General features: G+C 62.0%; 1 pseudogene; it reads left to right on the top strand.

Annotated features, from left to right (window-relative positions):
• The window catches only part of LOC136685953 (28S ribosomal RNA), an 11,403-nt pseudogene that overhangs the window by 2,669 nt on the left and 3,734 nt on the right, over positions 1 to 5,000 (top strand).

Genomic DNA, 5,000 nt, shown 5'->3' with positions numbered 1-5,000 from the left:
GTGCGTCTCGTCCTTCGGCCCTTCCTTCCCGAAGTCGGCCGGGCTCCGAGGCCCATCGGCGGGTCCCGGCCAGGCTCGCGAGCGCGGCCTTCCGTACTCCCGTTCGGACGTGGGGGGGGGAAGACTCTGGAGTTGTGTGCGGATGCGTCGCCGGCCGTAGGGGCTTGGGAGGACCGGACCGGAGCAGTGTGACTGGAGACGGGTGTGACGAGCCGAGGCCTCGTGGATCTATCGGGTGTGAGTCTCGCCTCGGAGGGGTGGCAGCTCCGAGGTGGTTCTCTCGACCGGCACCCAACAGCCGAATTAGAACTGCTGCGGACCAGGGGAATCCGACTGTTTAATAAAAACACAGCATTGTGAAGGCTCTCGGACGGTTTTGACACAATGTGATTCCTGCCCAGTGCTCTGAATGTCAAAGTGAAGAAATTCACCCAAGCACGGGTAAACGGCGGGGGTAACTATGACCCTCTTAAGTTAGCCCCACTATACACTTTCTGGACAAAGGCCCATTCAAATATATTGCCATTGGACACTTATGACCACAGTGGGATTGTATGCCGGTTATGGATCCATAATGCCGTATAAAGCATGACCATTTGGACACTGAGTGATAACTTTTTCCAGTTTGATACCCGCGGCAAAATCGCCATTTGGACAGCACTAGGGGCACTGGTGCTCCATCTAGGAGTTCAGAACGTTGGGCCCATCCCTTTAGTATGTGTCACTTGGCTCTGATTGGCTCTGATTGGCTTTCTGAATGGAATAACCTACACCATCCAACTTCCAATATATTTAACAGTGTCATATATATTGCAAATGGGATGCATTCAACTTTGACCTCTCTAAAGTCCCGCCCAAAGCTTGGGGGAGGGTCTAAGGGTCCAGAAAGAGCGTAAAATGTCCAAATCAAATATAAATAAAATTTCTCTGGGCCTCTGGAAGCCTGGGCCTCTGGTAGCCTGGGCCTCTGGGCCTCTGGTAGCCTGGGTCTCTGGGTCTCTGGGTCTCTGGGACTCTGGGTCTCTGGGTCTCTGGGCCTCTGGGTCTCTGGGGCTCTGGGCCTCTGGGCCTCTGGTAGCCTGGGCCTCTGGGCCTCTGGGAGCCTGGGCCTCTGGGAGCCTGGGCCTCTGGTAGCCTGGGCCTCTGGGCCTCTGGGTCTCTGGGTCTCTGGGCCTCTGGGCCTCTGGGAGCCTGGGCCTCTGGTAGCCTGGGCCTCTGGGCCTCTGGGCCTCTGGGCCTCTGGGAGCCTGGGTCTCTGGGTCTCTGGGTCTCTGGGTCTCTGGGGCTCTGGGGCTCTGGGTCTCTGGGTCTCTGGGTCTCTGGGTCTCTGGGGCTCTGGGTCCCCGGGGCTCTGGGGCTCTGGGTCCCTGGGACTCTGGGGCTCTGGGTCTCTGGGTCCCCGGGGCTCTGGGGCTCTGGGTCCCTGGGACTCTGGGGCTCTGGGTCTCTGGGTCCCCGGGGCTCTGGGGCTCTGGGTCCCCGGGGCTCTGGGGCTCTGGGTCCCTGGGACTCTGGGACTCTGGGGCTCTGGGCCTCTGGGCCTCTGGGCCTCTGGGCCTCTGGGGCTCTGGGTCTCTGGGTCCCCGGGGCTCTGGGGCTCTGGGTCCCCGGGGCTCTGGGGCTCTGGGGCTCTGGGTCCCTGGGACTCTGGGGCTCTGGGTCTCTGGGTCTCTGGGTCTCTGGGGCTCTGGGGCTCTGGGGCTCTGGGTCCCTGGGGCTCTGGGTCTCTGGGTCTCTGGGGCTCTGGGTCTCTGGGTCTCTGGGTCTCTGGGTCTCTGGGGCCCTGGGTCTCTGGGTCTCTGGGTCTCTGGGCCTCTGGGTCTATGGGCCTCTGGGCCTCTGGGCCTCTGGGGCTCTGGGGCTCTGGGGCTCTGGGTCCCCGGGGCTCTGGGGCTCTGGGTCCCCGGGGCTCTGGGGCTCTGGGTCCCTGGGACTCTGGGGCTCTGGGTCTCTGGGTCCCCGGGGCTCTGGGTCTCTGGGTCTCTGGGCCTCTGGGCCTCTGGGTCTCTGGGGCCCTGGGTCTCTGGGTCTCTGGGACTCTGGGTCTCTGGGTCTCTGGGCCTCTGGGCCTCTGGGCCTCTGGGCCTCTGGGTCTCTGGGAGCCTGGGCCTCTGGTAGCCTGGGTCTCTGGGCCTCTGGGGCTCTGGGCCTCTGGGCCTCTGGGCCTCTGGTAGCCTGGGCCTCTGGGAGCCTGGGCCTCTGGGCCTCTGGGAGCCAAAAGGAAGCTCCGGAGCTTAGGCGGCGGAGAGGTTGTTTGAATAAGGCCCGTTCAGGGAACCAGGGCGTTGGGTTTAATTAGGCCCCGGAGGTAGGCCCCGGTGGTAAACTCCGGGGCAAGCCTTATCAGAGGCCCAGGATGAGGTGTTCTTAATGTATTGGCTGATAGGGAGCCCCGGAGGTAGGGGACCCTTGGTGAAATTCATGCCGGGTTAGGGGACCAGGGCGTTGGGGTGAATAAGCCCCTGGAGGTAGGCACCGGTGGTAAGCTCCGGGGCAAGCCTAATCAGAGGCCCAGGATGAGGGTGTAATGAACTGGACAACCATCCCACTTCCCATGTATTGTACAGCAATTGGGCAACCATCCCACTTTCAATATATTGTGCGGCGTTTTGTCTCCCAGGTCCACCAGTGGGCAGAATGAACTTTGAGATTTGACGGAGGGTCCTTCCAATACATTATACAGCAATTGGGCAACCATCCCACTTCCAATATATTGTACAGCGATTGCGCAACCGTCCCACTTCCAATATATTGCGCGTCGTTTTGTCTCCCAGGTCCACCAGTGGGCAGGATGAACTTGCAATATATTATACAGCAATTGGGCAACCATCCCACTTCCAATATATTGTACAGCAATTGGGCAACCATCCCACTTCCAATATATTGTACAGCGATTGCTCAACCGTCCCACTTCCAATATATTGCGCGCCGTTTTGGCACCCAGGTCCACCAGTGGGCAGGATGAACTTGCAATATATTATACAGCAATTGGGCAACCATCCCACTTCCAATATATTGTACAGCGATTGCGCAACCGTCCCACTTCCAATATATTGCGCGCCGTTTTGGCTCCCAGGTCCACCAGTGGGCAGGATGAACTTGCAATATATTATACAGCAATTGGGCAACCATCCCACTTCCAATATATTTTAAGGTTCCAGGTCTACCAGTGGGCATCTTTTTTGACGGTGCAGGCTGATTGGTTTAGTCCGAGGGCGGGGGCTTAAGTGTGGGCCAGATAGGTTCGACCGGTGCGCCGGGTCCCTGGGGCTCTGGGTCTCTGTGTCTCTGGGTCTCTGGGTCCCTGGGTCCCTGGGTCCCTGGGGCTCTGGGTCTCTGGGTCCCTGGGTCCCTGGGGCTCTGGGTCTCTGGGACTCTGGGTCCCTGGGGCTCTGGGGCTCTGGGGCTCTGGGTCCCTGGGTCCCTGGGACTCTGGGGCTCTGGGGCTCTGGGGCTCTGGGGCTCTGGGGCTCTGGGTCCCTGGGGCTCTGGGTCTCTGGGTCCCTGGGTCCCTGGGTCCCTGGGGCTCTGGGTCTCTGGGTCCCTGGGACTCTGGGTCCCTGGGTCCCTGGGGCTCTGGGGCTCTGGGTCTCTGGGTCTCTGGGACTCTGGGGCTCTGGGGCTCTGGGTCCCTGGGACTCTGGGTCCCTGGGACTCTGGGTCCCTGGGTCCCTGGGGCTCTGGGGCTCTGGGTCTCTGGGTCTCTGGGACTCTGGGGCTCTGGGGCTCTGGGTCCCTGGGGCTCTGGGTCTCTGGGTCCCTGGGACTCTGGGTCTCTGGGTCCCTGGGACTCTGGGGCTCTGGGTCCCTGGGGCTCTGGGGCTCTGGGACTCTGGGTCCCTGGGACTCTGGGTCCCTGGGACTCTGGGGCTCTGGGGCTCTGGGTCCCTGGGGCTCTGGGGCTCTGGGTCCCTGGGACTCTGGGGCTCTGGGGCTCTGGGTCCCTGGGTCCCTGGGGCTCTGGGGCTCTGGGTCCCTGGGACTCTGGGGCTCTGGGTCCCTGGGGCTCTGGGTCCCTGGGACTCTGGGGCTCTGGTTCCCTGGGGCTCTGGGGCTCTGGGTCTCTGGGGCTCTGGGTCCCTGGGGCTCTGGGGCTCTGGGTCCCTGGGGCTCTGGGGCTCTGGGGCTCTGGGTCCCTGGGACTCTGGGGCTCTGGGGCTCTGGGTCTCTGGGTCCCTGGGGCTCTGGGGCTTTGGGGCTCTGGGACTCTGGGACTCTGGGGCTCTGGGGCTCTGGGTCCCTGGGGCTCTGGGACTCTGGGGCTCTGGGTCCCTGGGGCTCTGGGGCTCTGGGGCTCTGGGGCTCTGGGACTCTGGGACTCTGGGACTCTGGGGCTCTGGGGCTCTGGGACTCTGGGACTCTGGGGCTCTGGGTCCCTGGGTCTCTGGGTCTCTGGGTCCCTGGGGCTCTGGGTCTCTGGGTCCCTGGGACTCTTGGTCCCTGGGACTCTGGGGCTCTGGGACTCTGGGGCTCTGGGGCTCTGGGTCTATGGGGCTCTGGGTCTCTGGGACTCTGGGTCCCTGGGACTCTGGGTCCCTGGGACTCTGGGTCCCTGGGGCTCTGGGTCTCTGGGTCCCTGGGTCCCTGGGACTCTGGGTCCCTGGGACTCTGGGTCTCTGGGACTCTGGGACTCTGGGTCCCTGGGACTCTGGGGCTCTTGGGCTCTGGGGCTCTGGGGCTCTGGGGCTCTGGGTCCCTGGGACTCTGGGACTCTGGGACTCTGGGACTCTGGGACTCTGGGACTCTGGGACTCTGGGACTCTGCAGAGATCCAGAGGCTTATGGGAGTCTTAGCACCAGTGGTAGGCTCCGGGGCAAGCCTTATCACAGCCCAGCTCCCTTCTGGGAGCCTGGGGCTCTGGGTAAGATATAATTTGCAATTGTGATCCCAATTGCAATATATTTGACACAAGTCAAATATATGTGAATTGGGATCCCAATTGCAATATATTTGACTTGTGTCAAATATATGTGAATTGGGATCCCATTTGCAATATATTT

Source organism: Hoplias malabaricus, unplaced genomic scaffold (genome assembly GCF_029633855.1).
Source record: "Hoplias malabaricus isolate fHopMal1 unplaced genomic scaffold, fHopMal1.hap1 scaffold_47, whole genome shotgun sequence".
In the NCBI taxonomy this organism is placed as follows: Eukaryota; Metazoa; Chordata; class Actinopteri; order Characiformes; family Erythrinidae; genus Hoplias; species Hoplias malabaricus.
The sequence above is the reverse complement of the archived record's forward strand: the minus strand, read 5'-3'. Positions and strand labels throughout refer to the sequence as shown.